Source organism: Centrocercus urophasianus, unplaced genomic scaffold (assembly GCF_019232065.1).
Source record: "Centrocercus urophasianus isolate 14NV4802_14NV808 unplaced genomic scaffold, USGS_Curo_1.0 seq_23, whole genome shotgun sequence".
Classification (NCBI taxonomy): Eukaryota; Metazoa; Chordata; class Aves; order Galliformes; family Phasianidae; genus Centrocercus; species Centrocercus urophasianus.
The window spans coordinates 17,050,184-17,072,359 of record NW_024884789.1 but is presented as its reverse complement, the minus strand read 5'-3'; the positions used below and the strand labels follow the sequence as shown (position 1 = coordinate 17,072,359).

General features: G+C 47.4%; 1 long non-coding RNA gene across 2 annotated transcripts in view; it reads right to left on the bottom strand.

The window, feature by feature from the left end:
- LOC122163407 overlaps positions 1 to 21,968 on the bottom strand; it is a 67,526-nt gene extending 45,558 nt beyond the window's left edge. For both annotated transcript variants that reach the window (XR_006169897.1, XR_006169898.1), the window contains exons 1-4: positions 21,780 to 21,968; positions 12,716 to 12,860; positions 10,727 to 10,873; positions 9,825 to 9,936 (exon numbers count right to left, since the gene is read on the bottom strand). This is a non-coding gene — a long non-coding RNA (uncharacterized LOC122163407). The remainder of the gene's footprint in view (positions 1 to 9,824; positions 9,937 to 10,726; positions 10,874 to 12,715; positions 12,861 to 21,779) is intronic.
- Between the last annotated feature and the right edge of the window lie 208 nt (positions 21,969 to 22,176).

The window sequence follows — 22,176 nt, the reverse complement described above, 5'->3', positions numbered from 1 at the left end:
GGTCACGTTGGTGGTCCCATGGCACAGAGCTGCCTGCACCATCCTTGCTCTTGCAGTCCTGTGCAGCCCCAGGCACCATCACGCCCTTGGCAAAGATGTTGCCACCAGCATGGCTGACATGGCTGCACTTATTGCATCTGAGGCTACAGCCACAAGGAGCTGCTGGCCAGGCCTTTCCCAGGAAGCCTAATAGGGCAACTCAACAAGAGGCGACGGCTGCTGCTTTTAATTTAGCTGTGAAATGACTCCTCGCTCCAGATTAATATGTTCTAATTTATTTCTGTTTTCCTGAGCTCACCCCTTGTCCAGCAGCGCTGTCTCCTTGCCTCATTCTCGCTACTTGTCCTAATGAAATACTGAGCTGTATTGTCTACTATTATGGTAAAATACACAATATATCACACTGATGCATTCTGTGAGTATGACATAAAAGTGACGAATGTGCTCTGGACAAACATTTAAATGTATTCATCTCGCATTAGTGAAAAATGAATATTAATACGCTGGAAAATGGCTCAGGTGATGAGGGCTTTGTGTCATACTGGAGAGGACACTTCATCCCTTCCTCATTTTTCAGCCGGAGTGAGCCCTGCTCCTGATGTAAGCCTCAGGATGTCTAGCACAGGCCTGCTCAGCACAGCTCCAGCCAGGCCATGGAGAGCAATGTGGCACACTGCTGAGCCTGCTGCAGCAATAGAAATGGAATCACTGGGTGGCAGCAAGCTGGGCTGTGCCGTGGAACTGATCAGGAAGCACTTCAGCCTCCTTTGGGCACATGGCTGGAGAGGCAGAGCTAAGAGAGCCACTGGTAGAACTAACTCAGCTATCTGCATGGCCCCTCGCTACCCCTGCCACCCCAGTCCATCATTCCTGATCAGAAGCACAGGATTATAAGTGACTGGGAGCTAAGCCTGCCAGAAGGCTCTGTCCCTGGCTTGTTGGCACCCAGGACACCCCAGTTATAGGGGAGCATCCAAGCAGCAGGATCTGACAGCTTCATTTCATCACAACATTTCTAGGAGGATTGCACCAAGTGAGCTTGTGCTGCCCAGAACTGGCTCGGATAAATCTGGAAAATTAGATACTGCCAGCTATGGTTTACTCTCTGGGCTGGTTGTGAAGCCTTAATGTGTTCAGGAAAAGAAAGAATTTGAGTTTGAGCTCATCAAATTTGTGCTCTGCATTTGTGGATGTTTATAGCCCTGTCCATTTAAGTTCCACCTTTCTTGCAAAGAGCAAGTAACTCTTCCCAGGATCTCAGCCCCATTGGCAGATCAGATTTAGAGGGCTGGGGTGGTATCTAAGTGGAAATGGTGCTGGCTTTCCCTGCACTGCAAATACCTCGTGAACCTGTCTTGTGTTTGTTAACGCCCCTGCTTTCACTTTCTTCAATCTCTGACAAAGGCAAAGGTCACTGGGTTGTGGGATCAGTTCATCCAAAAAAAAAGCCCTCTCCTTCACTCTGATCCAAAAGACTCAGCGCTGCAGGTGGTTCCATCCAAGGCCCACATGCCATCGTTTCTCCCTGGCAGTGCCAGCAGTCTCTGGCTCTCATTGGACATTCACATGCACAGAGAAACCCTTGCTTCAAATGCACCCCACATAAGAAAGGCAAAGTGGGGTGAGGTGAGGGAGATTTTCAGCCTATCCTAGCGGTGTCTCAAACAACATTTTCAGGAACAGTCACTCAGTTGCCACAGCTTTGCCAGGTTTCCTGGTCACGGTGCCCCTGCAGCAAGGCTAACCCCACATCAGCAGTGGTGTCAAAGCTCACCAGGGCTTCACTGCTCTTCCAGGATACAAGCAATTCCAAACCAGGCCTACCACACGCCCTCTCTCCTTCTGGCCATTGTTTCAAGAGAAGACGAAGCAAATACGTGCTGTACTATCACAAAATTCAGGACTGCAAACCCAGGGCCAGCCCAACTACTCCAGAAACACACACCTCCACCAGCACAGGCCCTGGGATGCCTTCCTTGTGCCCCGCAGCCCATGCATGCCAAGCCTCTCCCACAGCCACGGGCTGCAGACCGAGCTGCACGAGCAGCCCCGAAGGAACAGTGCATGCCCACACTGCTCAGTGCTGCCTTTCATCTCCAGCAAGCCAGCCTTTCTACAGCACCATCAATACAGGATGGAGAAGGAATCGTTAGATGTGGCACTTCCATCAATATCTCTAAAAGGAACAGACGACATGACAAAAGGTGAACCTGAGACCTCTTCAGCCTGGAGACAAAGAAATTACAAGGATCTTTTATTCTAGATGGGTTAGCATTTTGGTTTATATCTATACCTATACCTAATTTATATATCTAGAGATAAAACATCCGCTTTTCCTTTGTAAATGGGAAGGGGAGACTGAAAGCTACAACCTTTGCCTAGAAGACTAAATGGCCTTTGGAATAGGCCGGTAAGTGATAAAAACAACCTGCAAAAGCACGTATCCTTGCATCATTTAAGATGACCTTTTAGAAGGGAGACACGGGAAAAGGGAAGGAGATGAAGAGGAAATAAGAAAAGCTGGGGAAACAAAATTTTAAAACTAAGCATCCACTGTTGGCATTTGAAACAGCTGCTGCTAGAACAAGAAAATAAAAATAAAAATAAAAGCAAAAATAAAAAGAGATTCAACATTTTATTTCCCCCTATCAAACAATATGTCCCAGCTAATGGCAAGAGAATAAAAAATTACCCGATGCAGCTTGCAAGAGAGGCAAGAGAGGAAGAGGAGAGAGCAGGGGAGAGGGAGGAGAAAAAGGTTATTATAAATGTGTCAGGCTTGTTTATGGCCCTTTATCAGCAAGCACAGCGGAAAGAGAGAGGCACCGTTAGCGCATTTAAAAAGTGTTTGGCAGCTTTGTTTGGGAATGTAAATAATCTTTATATTTGAGAGCATTTACGTTCCAAGGAGCAGGCAGGAACGTGCCCCCTGCACCAGCAGCATCCTGAAGGACCTCCTGACACTGGTGGGACCACAATGGTGTTTGATGGCAAAGGCCCCACTGGGAAGATAAAGGGAATTAAGGGAGGATTGAAACTCATGGAAAAACCTTCAGCCAAGGTCGGATGCTGGGCTGCCTCATCTCTGCCCTGAAGCCGGGGGCAGGTCCTACTCCCAGTGCTGCCGGGTGCTGGCAGCATTGCTTTGAAGCAGCAGGGCCTGCCCACCCTGCTAGCCCTGCCTTGGGCTCGTGCAGCCCAGCAGGAAATCTCTCCCCTTGCTTATGGAGAATATCAATACCGGGGGTGCCCTGACTCTGGAGAGGGCCAACATCCCATTTTTTGGGCTCGGGTGAACCTAATGAGGTTCAACACGGCAAAGTGCAAGGTTTTGCATTTGGGCCGGAAGAACCCCAGGCACCCGTACAGGCTGGGAGGAGTGGTCCTTGAGAGCAGCTCGGCAGAGAAGGACCTGGGGGTCCTGATGGACGAGAGACTGAACATGAGCCAGCAGTGCGCTCTGGCAGCTCGAAAGGCAAATGGGATCCTGGGCTCCATCAGGAGAGGGGTGGTCAGCAGGGACAGGGAGGTGATCGTCCCTCTCTACTCGGCTCTTGTGAGGCCCCATCTGGAGTACTGTGTCCAGGTGTGGAGCCCTCAGTACAAGAAAGACATAGAGATTTTGGAAAGGGTCCAGAGGAGGGCGACTAAGATGATCAGGGGGCTGGAGCACCTCCCCTATGAGGACAGGCTGAGGGAGTTGGGCTTGTTCAGCCTGGAGAAGAGAAGGCTGCGAGGTGACCTCATTGCAGCCTATCAATACCTGAAGGGAACCTACACCCACGAGGGGAGTAAACTCTTCAAAAGGGCTGACAACAGCAGGACTAGAGGAAATGGATCCAAGTTGAAGGAGGGAAGATTTAGGTTGGATGTTAGGGGGAAGTTCTATACAAGGAGAGTGGTTAGGCCCTGGAACGGGCTGCCCAGGGAGGTTGTGGATGCCCCGTCCTTGGATGTGTTTAAGGCCAGGTTGGACAGGGTCCTGGGCAACCTGATCTGAATGTGTGTGTTTGGTGGCCCTGCTAGGCAGGGGGGTTGGAACTACATGATCCTTGAGGTCCCTTCCAACCCAGGTGATTCTGTGATTCTGTGATCTGTGATTTTTCACAGGTAGGACACTGAAAGAAAGCCTGAAAGAGCAGCGGTGGCAGAGGTGAACCAGAAGAGTTCAGAAGAGAACGCGGAGACAAAGGAGGGCTGGCGGTGCCCCCCCAGCGCGGTGCGGGAGATTCATGCTCCTCAGATTAATTCCAAGGCAGCGTTTAACGCATCTCCCTCCGGGGATGAAGGATTTGCCCTGTGTTTCAATGAGACATTCCAAATCGCACTCATCATTCTTGGAAATGGCGCTTCGCTAAATTGTCACCTCGCAGGCGCTGAGGAGGATGCGGGGCCGGGCGGCACCACGGGCACGGGGCAGGCTGTGCTGCAGCCACGGGGTGCCTCCAGCTGCCCTGCCACACGGCGATGGGCCACAGCTGAGCTCTGAGCCATCCGGCCCCAGCGCCACATACCGGCACACAGAAACGCACAGAAGTTTGAGCAGCATCAGCTGCTACTGACCAGGAGGCAGTGAATGAAAGCACAGAGGTTTTCTTTAGCCTGTTTTTGCTATCTTTACGAAAAGGTGTGGCTGTAATAATAAAGCATAGATTTTCTAAAAGCAAAAGGCCAATTCTTTAAACTCAGCACTTTCCACGAGGCACTGGCATACTGTCACACCTATAACACCTGCCTGCTAACGAGCCTGCAAAGCACCTTCCCAGTGCAGCCAGCTGCCTGCAAATCCACACTAAATGAACTCAAATGCAGGTGTATAGTATTTACTGCAAAGCACGACCTGTGTGCAGCAGGGGAAGGAATGCCTGAGCAGGAGGAGTAAAGGACTATCGCAGGCAGAAAACCCACCGCAATTCATGCATCACGCAAATGGTTGTGTATATTAAAGCAATGAGGACAAAGGGTATTGATTTAGCACAAGTATCAAGAGTCCCAGGTGCTAAAACCTGAAGAAATACAAACTGTGCTGGGCAGAATAACAACAAAACGAAATGATAAAAGGATATGAGTGTTTGAAAAGACGCGTAGGACGGGCTATAAATTCTAATAATCCATATTTCTCGAAAGCAGCAGCTATTGACTCAAAAACAAAAGAGCAGGCATTGTAATGTAACAAATGTCAGACGGGATAGCAGCAGGAATTCAATTTGCTCTGGCCATATATCAACTTGAAACTTAATGTAATGGCACGTAGTTAAAGCTGCACCCTCACTTAATGGCTATTACCAGTCCTGGGTGGGTTTTCCAGCAAGCATAAAGCAGTGAGTAATTGGCCCTGCTCTGCCTGCATCACTGCTAATGAAAAAACGCCCTGCTATAGCCTGGCAGCAGCAGGAGAAGGGGAAGGCAGGGGACCCAGGCAGAGGCAGGCAGCAGTAGAGCTGCCAAGAGCTTGTCCTGCCAGGATCCTGCGAGAGAGCTTCAGGAAACATCTCCGAGTCTCTGCTGACCAGCATCTCCCTTGTATGAAGGGCTGGCTCTTTAAAGCAGCAGCCCAACACCCCTGTTAGCCTCTTGTGTGAATAGGATTCGGGTCCACTGGAAGAAGAAGAGGAGAAACCCTGGATGGTTACACCTCATCCAGCTCCTAAGCATGCACTATTTATTACTACTCGGGCAGCGGCTCTGCAGTCAGCCAATTAAGGCTATTGTAATTACTTCTCTTCAGCGACTGCAAACGGCCGAGTTAAACGACAGATTTCCCGTTCAACAGTTGCTGCTGCTGCTGAAGTGAAGAAGCAGAAGTGTGTGCATTGCTGAGAATATGCTCTGACCATATGTTAGAGGCAAGAGATGCTCACCGAATGGATGGAAGAGGCGGCGGCAGGGGAGGAGGGAGGAGGCCTGGATGTGGGACAGGAACCTTTGCAGCAACGAAGCATCCAAAGCAATCAAGGAAGGGCAAAGATGTAAAGCAGTCCTCATAACTTTACTGCAGATGGGTAGGGGCATTCCCAACAGGCACACGGTAGTTTCTACCAAGAGCAAAGCTTGCAAAATGCCACTCCATATTTGATGCAGTTTTCCCAGCCCCTGGGAGAAGCTCTCAGGTCTGTCATTGAGCCCAGCATGTTGGGGAGGACTCAGGGAGGTGGCACAGCCAGTCTGGATTGTGCCACGCTGCCCCAAGACATCAGCTGGGTCTCCATGCAGACAGGCTGAGCTGAGCAGACTGTGACTCTGGTTCTCAGGGTCTCCAGCCACGCTCCCCAGGGAAGGAGGTGCTCACATTGCTGACAGCTTTCCTGCATCCATTCATGGGTGAGGACACAGCCAGGCCGTGACACCACAGAGAAAAGGTCAGGAGCCCAACTCTCATGCTTAGCACAGTGCTTGGTGTCAGGCTCAGATGGGAGGGAGGAAGTAGATTCTAGGGCTGATCAAAAAGGCAACAAATGCTTATGGAGCATAGGAAGCTGAGTGTGCCTGTGGGAATCAGACCTTACATGTGAGAAAGCAAAAGGGGAAGTGAGTTTGCACAAACCCACAGCCCAGATTAAATCTTGTCTTTGAACCCTGAGTTCGAGCAACAGTATCTGTTTTAATGCCTACAGGCCTTGCTTCCCTCAGCAATCTCAGCCATCACTCTCCTGTGACTGACAACTCTAGGAATGAATCTCTTTTGAAGCTGACAAAACTCACTCTGAGCTGATTTCCTCTGGAGCTCTATTTATCTGAGGCTGACACTGAGGAAAGCTGCTCGGAAGCAATCAGAGCTGATAGCAGCCACGTCTGTTTACCCCCCAGACCTGCACTGATGCAGCAACAGCCACCAAGCACGGCCAAAGCCAGCCTTGGCAAGAGCAGCGCATGCCAGGAAGCAGAGAGCTTCCTGTTCCCCAGGTCCCTTCCCCTCTGCAGGCCAACACGCTGTGGGCACAGCCTCAAGGGCACCCAGGGCAGGCTGCCTGGCAGAGGGGGACCCAGCTTGACTCACAACACAGCAGTTGAAAATATTCCCGGCGTCTGTTTTACAGTGCCATAAAGATTTTATGCACTGCGTTTAGCCTTGTGTCTCTGCATTCATCGCCTTAAATGCCGAGCATTTTACTTTAATGCCATGGTGGCTACAAGCAGGAATACTTAACTTCAATAAATAAGAAGTAATCACATTTTCCCAGTGAATGGATTGAAAATGGCCACTGGGAGAGTTCGCCTTCTGAAGTTCAAGGCCTGGGGCTGTTGCTGGGGGTTTCCAGCAAACTTCAAACACTGTGGAGCATCTCCAGGAAAAAAAAAAAGAAAAAAAGTATAAATAATAAAGCATATGCATCTTTTAATTGAGAAACTGGTCTGTAGCTGGGGCATGGCATGCTTGTGCCCAAAAGCCAGCATTAAACATTCGGATTTAGGCAATGGAGGGAAAGAGGGCCAGAAGCAGATGGACTCAAACTCTATTGCATTTGTGAGTAAAATCTACTGGAAAAGCACATTAGCGTTCCTTGGGAACTAGAGCATTTCATAGAGGAACAGACACACAGAAGAGGAGCTTCTCAAGTGAGTCCAGATTACTCCAACAGACTGGCAGGCACAGCTTCTGCAGGTCTCTAACTAACTTTATCCAGGCTTTAGATGCACTTCTTTCATCCACCTGGAAGCTCAGGCAACACAATCAGCTGAACACCTCTGGGTGCAATACTGCTCCCTTGGGGCAGGAGCAGGACCAGCTTACAAAGCCACACTTCAGTTTGCAATCTAGATGTTCACTGTTAGGAAGAGCTCAATGTCTCACAGAATCACAGAATTGTAGGGGTTGGAAGGGACCTCCAGAGATCATTGAGTCCAACCCCCCTGCCAAAGCAGATTCCCTACAGCAGGTCGCATGAGATAACAGCTTCACTGCAGCACACAACCAGAGTTTTACCAGGAAAGGAATGCAGAGTAGGTTAGCAGTGTATTAATCAAGTATATCTGAGATGATCTTCTGTAAGAAGACTTGATCAAGAAGGTAAAAACCTAACCTAACATCTCCTGACAACATCAAAACGCTTTGACTCTTCGATAGGTTCACGTATGGTAACTGTATCATACCTCCTCTCTCCAAACATGTTTCCCTCCTCTCCCTGCCTCTCATCCAAAAGACAAGAACAGGGTGAGTAGAGATGGTGCCTAGAAGAAGGCAACACTGGTCCCTGCTGGAGACGTTCTACTTGCAGTTCCCAGATTACTAGACTCCAAAACCACATGAAGGTTCTTGAAGCTTTAAACTATCAGCTTCACTAAATAATTCCTGAATTATTTACTGTGAGACTGTAGAAGAAGAAACTGAGATGCTGGTTGGCTTGCAGCTGTGCTCTGCAGCTCACCCATGGCACCTATTCCCAGCCGTAGGAGACAGTAGGAATTAGGATGTGGAGATACAAGACGCAAAGCTCATTGCTTTCTCCACCTCACTCTCATTACAGCAAAATGACAACGTGCAGGCACCAGTTTTGTCCCGTGACTGATGGTCCACCAGCAAACACGACAAGACTTTCATTTTCCTGCAGCAATCAAGAGATCTTCAGCAGACCCCTGCTCAGTTCTCCTCAACTCTACGTGATGAACCACAAGGTCTCTCACTGCAGCTTGCACAACATCACCCAGAATACCTTGCGTGCCTCCCTTTGAAGCTGCGACCTGATTACCATAAGCAAGGCACTGCAGATGTACCTCTGCAAGCCCAGAAGCACCAGGGGAAATGAATATATTAGTATTTATCATATTAATGCAGATCAAGCTGGGTATTTGTTCTGACATTTCAATAATAGCTTTTTCTTTTTTTTTTTTTCTTTTTTTTAGGCAGCAGCTTGTATTTTCTTCTGCTTTAAATAATTCATTGTTACATTAAACTTATTTTAAATTGGGGTCTTTTTTTCATCAAACCAAAACTTTATTTGGATGGCCAAAGGGGAGAAAAAGTATAAATGAAAACTCTCACTTTTCTCTCCTCCCTTCTTTCATTCCCTCTCTTTTTTCTCTCTTGTTAAAATCTCTTAATCAAAGTGACAATCTGTCTTTCCCAGGAAGGAAGCTGGTGCCTTTGAACAGTGCTGCTCCAATAGCTCTCTGCTTTGATGTGGGATTTAACTTCTGCCTTCAGCAATCTCAAGTGCCAGCGTATGCATGCGCTGTGTGTCTGTGTGTACCCATGTGTGCTGCTGTACGTGTCACTGCTGCACATACACATCCTAACCCAGCCCCAAAAAAGAGAAAGGGAAGGGAAAGACAGAAAATGCCATGACTACACGTGGCAGTGATGTGATCCCTGCGGAGATGCTGTTGAGCACAGTTCAGAGGGATCCTTGTTCTAAGCCTTTTCCCACAGAATTTTTCAGTGACATCTTCAAGCCCTTCCATCAGCTGTTAACTTCAGCAAACACAGAGCAGCCTGTTACAAGAGACTGACACCCTATAGAAGGGCAGGTACGTGCTGGACCCTGTTCTTACAGTTTGAGGTCCTTCTGGACAATGGCTACAGAATGTGTTCACATCCAGCATCCCCCTGTGTGCTCAGACACAGTATGCAACTGCAGTTATTTGACTGTAGGCTGTCCCTATTCTCATCGTACTCTCTCTCCTGCTTTGGCAATTGTTTCTGTCTTCCTTTCCTTTAGCGTTCCTGACCTCAGTACTGGCTCTGGAGAATAACAAGGTCTTTATCTTGTTACTCCACTCTGAGGTACAGCACAGCTTTGTCTGGTACCACACCGGGATGAGCTTTGATCACAGGAAACACAAACTGAGGCTTGAGCCAATGGACTCCCTTAAAAGGTTGAGCTCACCTTGCTCTCCATGGGATCCAGACAGTATCTTCTTTCCATCAGCACAGGCTGCTGCCCATTGCAGTCTGGCTGCCCCAGTGCATGGTTTGTTGAAGGAAGGACATTGCAGAAGCTGAGAATGAAGCAGAGCTATTGACATCTTCCCATTTCACAGCCAGAAAGTTTCCTCCCTACCACATAAGAGAAGCACAGAGTGCTGCTATGCTATGATTTTACTGTGGTTATTTATCAAGTAATTCCCCAAGACCTCCACTCCTTTTCTAGTAAGTGCCTTCTGGGATTTCACCTTCCCAGTCAGTACTGAGACCTTTCTCATCCTTCAGAAAAGTTTGTGGTCTAAGCAAATCAGATCTTTTGGTTTTGTGTACACTGGAGATTTTACAGGTGCTTCTACTTACAGAGAGTCTTCCCCAGTGGTTTCCTCAAGCAGCAGACCAAATGTATAAACACTTTACAAAATAATGAACAGCATGAACCTCAGAACTGCAAATCTCTAAAGCAACTCTCAGTTAGAGAGAACAAAACCTCAACAAAACAGAATCCAGTTGTGCCTCAAGTTTCCTCTGCCAGAAGTCATTCTTCAGAATAAAGCTGGTGTCCTCTCATTCTGGCCCGCTATAAAGAGACTGATTTTCTTCTTCTTGCAAGGCGTGCAATGAACTTCAAGTTTTCCCCACTGATCTTTTGTTTTAAAACCACATGTGCAAATACATACCGATAAACATTTACACAGAAATAGCAGTGTTGTTTTTTTTTTTCCTCTGGTTTTGTCTTGCATGGTTTATTTCCTGTGTGTGTCCTCCACTTCTTCCAAAGGTTACTGAAAAGTGTTGGGAATCTGACTCACGTTTCTACAAGCTCTGGGGTAACATGCTGGGAAACAAAGCCAATTTTCTCCCTACCTTCTCTAGAAATATCTGATGAGCCAGTGCGTGGGACAAACAGGGATGATCCAAGTCTTTCTCCACTGCACCGCTGGGGAAACACTCTGCTTGTGCTGACCAAAGAGGAGATACCACAAGAGATTCATCCAATTTCCAACGTCTGCACTGCAAGCAGTAGATTGTAATCAGTCAGAAAATAAGGACAGCCATAAGGTAGGACACAGTACTTCAAACAGCGTGGGACTTCAAGCATCAGAGTGTCTGAACAACTGCTGTCCCACATTCTTTTTTGACTGAGACATTCTCTGGCCAACCTGATCTACGCTGCACACACAACTGCTTCATCCCTCCCTGTTTTGAGAACCTTTCTGCCCTCCCATGGCATTGTCTCAATAACTAAATACTGACTCCAGGACCTTCTCCCCACTCCTGCAGGTCCCTTCACCAGGTATGTTTCCATAAATCCTCCAGTAGGCCAAGCCATGGTTTATATATGCTTTCTGTGGAGCAGTGAGAGAGCGTAACAGCTGTCACAAAACAAGAAAGCCTTGAATCCAGTGATAGGCTGCCTATATCCAGGGGCTGGGGGAGAAAGACTCGGGATAAATTTGAGGTAGAGTAGAGCAATCTGGAGAATCTGGAGTCCAGCTCTGTGTCACCTGGTGTACACACACGTCTGGAGCCTGCATATAGTGTGTATACTCAAATAAAAACCAGGAATATAATCTGGCTAAAGAACCCCTAGTTCATTTCAAACAATCAAGTGAAGTAAAACGATGGGCTAAGCACAGGGCACTGCACATAGCCACGTGAGCCCAAAGCTCCCTCCCTCCCTGTCTGTGATGGTGGCATTGCATAAACCTGAGCCTCTTGCTGTCTGCAGTCACTGTGCTGTGCTCACCCTTGCTTTGCATTCTGCATCTCCCTCCTGAGTTTTCCCACCAGCTTAATAGAGTGTGCACCGGAGAAAGTTCCCCCCAGCCCCTACCCTCATGCATACCCAATCAGGTCTTCTGATTATGCAAATTGAATACAGTAACATCACCCCCTTGCACCTCTACCCCGCCCTATTCCAGCACAAAAAGGAGAAAAAAGTAACAAACCCTCCATTCATAACCAGAAACATTAATTATATGTAATGATGGGCAGTCAACTCCCCGAAGCGTCTGCGTAATTACTAATGCTAATGGATTCAGAGTGCCTCTCTCCTCCTCATGGAGGAAATTTAATTGGAAAACGCATAAAAGCGGGAGGAGGGTGCTCTGAGCAGCCTGAAGTGGCACAGGCAAAGCAGAGGAGCTCTCTGGAAATGAAGGATGGAACCTGGTCACTCCCTATCGGCTCACGTGGCCAACCTACTGCTTCCTCCTCACCTGGTCCAGCATCATTACTGTTTCTGGAGACAGGCACTGGAGGGATCAAGGGACAGGAGTGAAGAGCATTCCAGTTAGCTGCTTGAACCCCAAGGGGATTATAAAAATCAGACTTAATGAAATCAGGAAATGCTCAACTAGATGCCTCAAAGACAGCAAGTAATGTATGCTCCTTTCCTTGGCAGTCAGACTCCTTGGGGCCTCTCACCCCACACATTTCCAACAGCTGTCTCTCCATTCCCTATCTGCAGGTAGCTGCTCAGCTGCTCTAAGGCAGACTTCCCTTCTTTCCCTCCACCTCTGCCAGTTCCGTTGCCACCAGGCTCCTCTCCCCTTCCCCAGTAGAAATGGCCTCAAAGCAAACAGGGCTGGTTGCAGCACCACACCAAGGATCTCACACATCCTCTGCAGCCTTGGGTGAATGCCTTCTCTTCCGTCAACCTAATGCTGGTTAAAGGAGGTGGCGGACCTCCATCTGATCCAGGCCCCCTCACACTGCCCCAGGTCAGCATTTCTCTATGGTCAACATTTTCTAACATTTTCTAAGGGGTCAACAAGAGGCTGCCTGTGAGTTTTATCTTCACTTCTTTCACCTATTCCCCCTTTTCGCTCCCCATCCCTCCAGAGCTTTTACCCAGTCTGGGCGCGCATCCTGCAGACAGCACTTGTGAGGTCAGCGATGCTCCTTCCACCCCTCTGCCTGAGGCCCAGGTTCCTGAATTGAGATAAGTTTCATCCTGCATCGAGAGCAGCTGGTGAGGCAGCAGATGGCTGGGAATCTGTAAAAAAAAAAAAAAAAAAAGAGAGAAAAAACTGGGGCTGTGACAGCAGCATTTTTATTGTTCACTCATTCCCACTGCTGCCAGACTCTGAATGCATATCAAACAGGGTACATGCCCTTGCAAACACTACCAGCCGACAACTGTGCAAAGTGGTGACAAAGCCACGCCAAGCTCCCCAGCCAAGCCCACCTCCTGCCCAGAGAGCACCTTGGCACCACTAAGAGACTCCTATAGTGCAGTGCAGGGAGAAGTGGCCCCTTCAGCCTGCCCTTCCCCTCCAGCCTGCCCCTCTGCATCTGCCAGCAGCAGCTCAGCATCCAGTGGGACTGGACACTGTTCTTCTTCAAACTGTGCCTATAAAGCACACCTTTGGCAGAGCATAAATAATAAATAACAGCAATAATATGGTCCCCTGAGCAAAGCAACATTCCGTCAGCAACAAACCATCCTGTCTTTCCTTCTTAACATTCCAGTAGGTGCCCACTGCAGCCCCCTGCTCCAGGAAGGGTTTGCACATCTGCTTTTTATTGCAACCAGTGGAGAATTCAGGGGAGGTCTCAGCTGTGCAACCTCCTACTGTTGTGAGAAGAGTTTGGTTCACTTTTCATACTTGTGGGTGGGAGGGAGCAGAGCCAGGCACAATATTGCTGTGGCGATGAATCGTGCCCTTCCTGACTCCCGACTTGCAGAAGCAGCAGCTGCTCTGGGCCTGGGCCTCCATTTTAAATGCTGCCAACAGCACAGAAATCCAACTGACATCTACATGCTTCAGAAACAGTGCCTTAGGCAAGGCTGGGTGGAAAAGGTTTCAAACATCCTTGTCCACTTCTGCCTGCTCACCAGGGACCTCCTGCAGGAGCCGCAGAGCTCAGGGGATGCTGCATGTTTGCAGCACCTCCACAACACAGCTGAGCAAAGCCCACGGGAGCTGAAGTACCAGTACATGCCTGGGCATTTCGTACTCATGTTTGTTGGAGTGACTGATTCTGCCTCAGAGTATTGTTTGAGCTGTTTGACTTTGTAATAAGCAATTCTGAATTTTACCAGTAGTCCCTGTTTGCTGTGGACTCCAAAAACCAGGGTGTAAACCACTTCCTGTGGGGGATTTCTAAAGTTCTTTGCCTACCGTTGGATTTGTTTGGTGCTAATGATGGCACATATGGGCGTATAGAAGCTTTGCCTGCATCACAAGCACTTTGAAATCAGCCCTGGTGCACGTTTGATCCATTTTCCAATGCTGCAGAAGCACACGCAGTACTAGGCATACTTTCACTCCCTCCAACTAATTCCAAAGCAGCGGGTAGCTCAGCATCCCTGCTTCTTGAAAATGGCCTTTTTTCATTCGTTTATAACTACAGTAAAGAGAAGGTTGAATCATAGTAAATACAGGAAAAAAAAGTGGGGGTTAGTCAAGAGTTCAAACTGAACAAATCTGAACTTACTGAACTTGTAATAAAAAATTATCCACGCGTGTCTAATGAGAAAGGGAGAAACATTTTCTTGATCTTGTGCTAATCCCACAGCAGCCCACAGGCTGGAGAGGAAAGCAGTGAGGGCAGTTTGGTGTGACTTCACCCCAGAGCTCTGTTCTTGCTTTCTAGCCCCAATGCCCTGCAGCTCCTCCAAGCTCACCTGGGCTGGGTCTGGGGGAGAGAGGAGCTGGAAGGTTTCCTTCAGAGAAAGCAAGTGCTCTCTCTCCAGGCCTGCAGTGAGGTGACAGCTTGAGAATGGAGGATATCACTGAGAGCTGGAGGACTGGAAGTGACTGAGAAAGGCACTTCAGATACCCACTTCCCTGAGGCAGGCTGTAGCGACTCCGGGCAGCTGTGGAAAGACTGCTTCACCTCCCCAGACTGACTTCTTATTTGAGGTGGAGTGCTGATAAGTGATTTCAAGCAGCAGCACTTCACACTTCTGCAGCATCTTCAAGAGCAATGGACCCTAAGAGTCTTTAGAAATTTTAGATGGAAAGGGTCTCAACTGCCACTAGGATCCAAAAGACAAGCGGACAGGCTACAGCCACTTGTACAAGAGAAGCTCACCTAGAATATTGGATTTTCTGAGCCTGCTCATCTCTGCAGATGACGCCTCCCTATACTCATCGTGGCCTAGTTTCTGACTGTGCAAGTCCCAGTGTCTGCGGGTTGCAGACCCACTGAGCAGGATGAGATCTGAAATGAAAACCAACACCAGCAGCTATTTCCTTGTGTTCTCCTGCTCTGGTAAGAACCCCAGTGTCAGTGGCAGCTTCTTAGCAATAGCTCAAGGTGCAGGAGACAATGCGGGAGATTCAGTATTTTGCAAGATGGCTGGATACGATTTTGCATTGAAGGGAGCTGTAATTGTAAGCAAACTCACAACAGGGTGTGCAGAAAATGTTTCTCAGTGGGACCTGACAGTCTGCCATGAGCAAGGCAGCATGCAAACAGGCACTGGAGGACTGCTACAGAACGGCTTCGAAGAACATTTCTGAAAATGGTTATTGGATGGAAATGCAGAAAGTAACAAAGTGGCTCCTGTGAAACCGCAGCGGCACAGAACAGCGCTGCTCAGAGTTGTCTGCACAGATCTCTTGAGTCAGTGGCAAATTAAATAACGCTGCTTCTACGAGATTAACCCACAGCTAAAACGCTGCATCTTCATCAGGCAAAATCTTTGTTTATTGACAAAAATATATTAACTTCTTTTTCAGTACAGGAAACAAAGACGTTCTGGAGAAGGACAATTTTATTTGTTGTCTCCGATGCTACAAATTTTGGAAAATCAAAATATTCAATAATCATTTTCAGCTACAACGTTGAAAAGGAAACAGCCCGTCATCTTCTTCATTACTTGGAAAGCAGCACTGAAAATTTCATTCGGAGTATTTTCAAAAGTTAAAGATTTACTGTAATGAAATTATTTAAATATTGGCAAAGTGTCTCCACTTGTAATTGGTAATGTTTATAAGCATTTGTATGGGGAGTTCTATTCCCCTAGGCTGATGGAACACAAGAATAACTCATATGGCAAGTATGCTTCTGGATGCACCGTCCCTTCATCAAGAAGGCTGCATTCCTGAGCTTTAAATCTTTCGGCCTAATCTTTCCAGCATTCCCACAGAGCATTTCTATAGACTACGTCTGAAAAGATTTTTCTTAATGTTCATAGAATTGTGGTGTGAGTTTGGCGCAGGAAAAGAGGACAGGGTCATTCTGCAGCAATTTTTAAGCTCTTTCAGGAAAATCAGCACTAGGAGGCACTTTGAGAACTCCACGCCACTTATGGGCCTGCCACAGCGTGCTAAAAGCTTTTTAATGGCACAGCTTTAAAATTAAAACAATGGCAAAAGACATTAATTGAAAGGTAAGTTACAAAGGGGAGCTGAAGACAAATTATTTGGCCATAAATGCAACTTTAAACTAAGAAAACATTGTGTCCAGAAAAAAAAAAAAAAAAAAATGAAAAGGAATTGTATTCAGCAGTATGCATTAGCTCTCAAATGTCTCCCTTCACATCGCAATTAACTAAACTGCCTTAATCCAATCCAGCCGCTGAAAAAAAACAACACTGTTGACTTCTCAGGAAACCATGACAATTACTCAAAGGCTACAATTTGTCAAAAAGCCTTGTGGAGCTGGACCCTGACTGCAGCATGAACTGAGAGACTCAATAATGTGGACGTTGAGTGCAGAATTCAGCAGTCCTACAGTCAAAACTGGCCAAAGCTGTTAAAATTCTGAGTCTCAATCCTTGTACCGTGCGGCACACATCACGTTCCTTCCTTCCTTTCACAGACATAGGAATAATATTTTCCTTGAGAAACAAACTTAGACTGCAGAAATACCGACTCTGAGTTTCAAGTTAAAGTCAATTTCAATTATATGTGCAAAGTGTTTTATGAAATTATTCTAAAAAACACAGACACGTTGGAATGCATTGAAACGGCTAATTATTATAGTTTAGACATAAATTGACTCTTAGGGAAATGGAATTTTGTATTTGCAAGCAACGGAAGAGCAGACTGGAAACGCTAAGGAAAAGAGCAGTTCTTTAAAATGGCCTCTAAAGCAATCAGCTAATGAGGTGGTTGTGCTAATTCTCGAAGATCAGTACCTTGATTCCAGGAAATGATGATGGAAACTAACGTAAGGCATTCCCGCAGCCAAACACAAAGGTAGGGGACCACTACACAGCACAGGTTGTCCCTGCACAAGAGAAGCCATTTCCTTGCCCTCAGGTGTGGCAGAGACGCAGCCCATGCAACCTCCCTGACCTTGCAAAAGGGTCTTAGAGGAAGGATCTTCATCTTTCTCCAGTCCTCCAAGGGTCATTCTGACAGAAGGGAGCTCTGTAGGATAGTTACTTCTCCTGGTGGATACTACATCACAGTCTTTTTCTTATTATTTTAAATGTGTATTTTGTAACAACACTTTAAAATGTTTGCTTTTGTACAGCTTGAGGTTCTTAGCTTACCTAAGCTTCTGAGCATCAAGACCCACACAGCTAGGCACAGCCATCATTGGACTGCACTCTTCATCAACCCAACAGCAGCTCGGCCACCATCTCTTGAATGTGCAAGTTTTACCCTGCAGTCACCAGCCCTGGAGGTGTTCAAGAAACGTGCAGATCTGGAACTGAGGGACGTGGTTGGGAGAGATGGACTAGATGATCCTTAGTGGTCTCTTCCAACCTTAATGATTGCATGATTCTGTTCTGGCACAGTCAAGGAATAGTGAACACTTCCATAAGAACACCAACAGTTCCTGCCACTTTGTTGAGAGCTCTGTCCTTGAACTGCACCGAGACGTGCATCCCAGGTGAGCACGCATCTCGTGCACGTGTAGCTGCTGGTGCCACCCATGCATTTGCTTCAACACCTGAAGCTCCTCACAGACGTGCTTCAAAAGGAGGGCACATGCCAATCCAGTATGCGGCCCAGAACTGCCCCCAGACCCACGTGTGTACAGGCAGCCTCCTCAAAATGCCCTCCTCAGCCAGGAACCTGGGTTAGATGCTTGAATAAAACATAGAAGATCTGTATTCCAGTCATGATTTCACCACAGACTCTCTGTGTGACCTTCGGCAGGTCATTTAAGCTCTCTGTAAAAATAAGACTGATAACACTTCCACTATCTGCCTTGCCTATTTAGACCTTAAGCTCCTCAGGCAGAGGCTGCCTTGTACATGCATCGAGTCTGCAGCAGTTGGGGCCCCTAATAACTACTGTGATGAAGGTAATTATTAACAGGAACAATGCGAGCAGCACTGGCAGGGATGGAGTTGCTCTGTCTCCAAAAACACTGCAAAAGGAAAATAATAGAGAGCAGAAAGTTGTGGCCGAGCAGAACAGGGATATTATCAAATGCAAAAAATATTTTTGAGCTCTGTGATCAAACTGGAAGGCAGGCTTAGGGCCGGAACGAAAGGAATCACATTATGACCTGCTTGCACAGCCTGACAGCGCAGCCTCGTGTGGAATGCACCAAGGCTTTTCCTTTCCATTATGCTTAGGTGCTGCGGTGGCAGCTCATTTTTCCTCCTTTTCATAAATGAAAATGTAAATGACCAGCAGTGAGGAAAGTCAAACTCTTGCAGGGGGGGCTGCTCCCATGTTTTAGCAGGGCGCTAGGCATTGTGATTTGTCTGTTTGCCTGTTCTCGTTATCTTTTAATGTTAAAGACTTACGGAGACCGTATTAAAAAAACCTGGTGTAGAATGACTATTTTAATAGAGCTGAAATGCACCTTTGAGAATAGTTTTGCTTTGCTTCTGCCTACGAGCTGAGAAAGATGCTGTAACGCCAATGCTGAGGTTTGCTGAAAAAATCTTTCCTGTTCCTGGTTCTCTGTTTCTTCTCCCATCTTTTGGCCTTTTGAACAACAGCACAAAGAGATCTAGGGGCCATGGTCACAGGGTCCCAAGCAGCAGCACTTACCAGCTATAAATGACCATGTAATACAGCTGCTCCAGCTCATTTCAGGCTGCTTCTCCAGTGAGCTCTGCCTGTGGGCTCAGAAGCTGCTTAAAGGGTACAGCCCCAGTACAGGCACTGGGAGCCTGACAGTGATTAGGTATGCTCTGCTTAAAAGGGAGGTGCAGGGAGGAGGGAGAAGCACGGCTGTATTTTTATACCCTGCCTTATTGAGTTCAAAATGGAACCTGAGACCTTTGGGCAGGATTTTGCTTTGCTGATTTCATTTTGGCTCCTGCTTGTTGGTGTGGTTTTGTTGCTTGTTGGTGGTGGTTTTTCTTTGTTTTGTTTCTTCTATTAGAAATTCAGTTCTTGTCTCGCCTGCTTTCTCCTGGAAAATTTTGTAGATGGATGGTGAACTAATAGGTTTAGGATATCAGAGGAGCCAATAGATTGAAAGAGTTCTGCAAATCACAAATAAACCTTTTTATCTAAAAAGAGGCATTTGCTGAAAGGGTACCACAAAGATGAATTCTAACCTAACAAATGTTCAGGCCTGCCTTTGCATAGCAGGAGGTGCCGAATGCTCAGAAAATTTGCTTCACAGCCCACCTAAAAATGCTGAGACAAGTGCAAAACCCATACACACACTTACATGCACACACAGAATGGTTTTTACAAGAAGCAAGCAGCTTTCCTGTGAATTCCTCTGTTCTTTATACTGGTTTTGGACAGACAGCACCTGATTCCACCACTGCATCGCTGGCTAAGAGCAGCTGATAACCAACCTCTTAGGTACTGAAGCCAGAAATGATGACTGAGATCACTTACACCACATTCACCTTTTTATACACAGACACACATGTATGTATGTTGCTTATGCCACAACTCCTTTCCGTTGTCACCACACTGCTACAGCAGCGCTGGCAATGGGACTCCATTACCACTTGTGTCCTTCAGCCCCTGAACCTTGTCATGGTGATGGGAAATAAGTATGAAAGAGTAAATCATTTCTACCTGATTCTGAAAGCTCAGGTAAACCTGCCACCTTCGAGTTTCCTGAGCAGCCATTTCCATGTGCAGAGCATGCAGATGAGGGAAGCTGCTTCCTTTCAAAGCCTAAAACCTGATCAGCTCTAAGGGAAAGTAAAAATACCACCAGCCCAGAAGAGGCCCAGTCGCCAGCTGTGTGACAGAATTGATCCGTCTCACATTTCTTCCTGCCTTCTTCATAAAGATCTTTCTGCAGACCAGCTCCTGCCCAGAACCGAGGTGAACACCTGCAGGTTGGAATTCCTTCTGAGCTTCACAGAGGTGACAGTGCTCTTTCAGTGCCTTTCTGGGCTCTGTGATTCAGGAATGCTGTACCCCAATGGTACTCAGGCACAAGCATCTGTACAGAAAATTCATTAAGTCAATTGTAAAACTGAAACTCAATATCATGGAAATCTGTGCAGGCCTAAAGTTGAGAACGATCCCCAACGCTCTCCTGAATCAGGGCCAGGATAAGCAAAGAGCAGAGGAAAGGGAATTATTTCAGCTTTGTTCCCTTCTGGATGCTCCATATGCTACAGCCAGCTGTTCTGGGTTTGTTCATACTCACTACAGCGGGCACGCGTGACAGAATCTTACCTCCCTTCAGTGTGACTCAATCATATCGGGTCTCAAATGGTTTGCCCAAACCTCTGATGCAGTTTGTGTTCCCCCTCCCTGACTATATTTTCCCTAGTCTAAGTCTAATGGCTTTAATGACACACATCCTGAGAAGAAGAGGAAGGTTAGGTGGCTGCTCTCTCAGTCCATTCAGAGTATCTTCCCTTCCCTACTGCTCATCTACCATCTTGTAACCAGCTCAGCAAGCAGAGGGAATATGTCTCACTAAAAGGACATGCAAAACTGTTTTGAGGGTCGATGCCACAGCCAAGGGTCCCCTAAAGAAAAAACATTTTCCTTTTAGGACACGGCAGCAAAGCCCACCAGGCTATGCTGGCTCCATCAGCTCCTCTGCTCACATCACACAAACTGCACGTGCAGTGCTGGAGCTGCTGGAAGGCAGCTGCCAGAAACCACAGCAGCTCCACCTCTCCCCATGTCCTGAAAGGGTGTAAGGCAGGATTCCTGCAGCACATCCTTGGGTTTAGAGACTCAGTGATCACAGAGCCTCACGAGCTGTACTGCCACCCAGTCAGCTCTGGCCCCACCACCCACACGAGGTCCCTGTCCCCTTTGAGTCTCCTGGCTGCCAGCTCCCTGTTCCCCTGGGAACAGAGCCCTGAGCACGGTGATAATTCAGCATAAGCTGTTCACAGAGAGCATTGCACAGCATAGGGCCAAATCCCCAACTCCTGGTTCAGGAGGATCTTCTGCACACAAGAGGCAACAGCCTGCACATCCCAGAATCAGACCTCATTTATTCTCTGTGTCCCCCTAAGCTGCTGGGCAAAGTCTTTGGGATTTAGCATTATCATGCTTAACAAAAGTTGCAGCAATGCTTGCCCACAGCAGGTCTGAAATGTTACGACAAGAAGATTTGGCTGCTCTCCTGCTGCTGTCCCTAACCATCACATCTCCCAAAGACCCGCAGCCTTCTCTGAGCTTTTCTTTTCTTATTACTTTCACCCATTCAAACAGCAGAAATCCTTCTCCATCATTTTTTTCCAGCAGATCTCTTTTCCACTGGCTCAGAGTGGTTCCTCCCACCATTCCCCCACATGTTGTCTCTCAGCTTTAATCAAACTCACTTCCATGTCTCCTATTTGATTAGCAAAGTGCTGTCTGGCCCTCGGCCACCCTCCGAGCTGGCACGAGCAGGTGCAGCTCTGACAAAATGGCATCAGTCTGTGTGCACCCTGAATTGGACTCGTCTCTCTGACAGAGACCGCTTGCTCCCAACTATTTCCAAAGTACAGTCTCATGGCTTGCACATGTGACCTACACAGGAGAAATGGAGTCAGATCTTGCCTCTCTAATGCACTCCTAGAATCACCCGATGCATAAGACACCTCATCCTACATTTCTCCTACCTCTTTGACACTTAAATGTAGTCCTTTCAGTTTGGATGTCAGCACTGTAGGTCAGAGAAAGCAATGAGCCTGCTGAGTGCTGCTGTGCTATCAGAACCTGTATTGACTTTTCTCGCTGCTACCAAAGTGCTCTGCTGTTCAGGTGCTCTCTTGGCTGTTGTCCCATTGCAAGGCTCTCCCATTCAGAGTTCCCTTCAGCAAAGAAAAAAAAAAGAAAGCATTAAACATGGTGACAGAGCCTGTCAAACATACAACCAGTGTCTGGCCTTCCTGCACTGATGCTGCTGTAGCACCACACAGGTGGTGAAGGCTACCTGCACCTGGCGTAAGTAGAGAGCATCTATGATCACACTATTGCACGTAACTTCAGCCCTATGTGAAGGCGAAAAAGAAACCA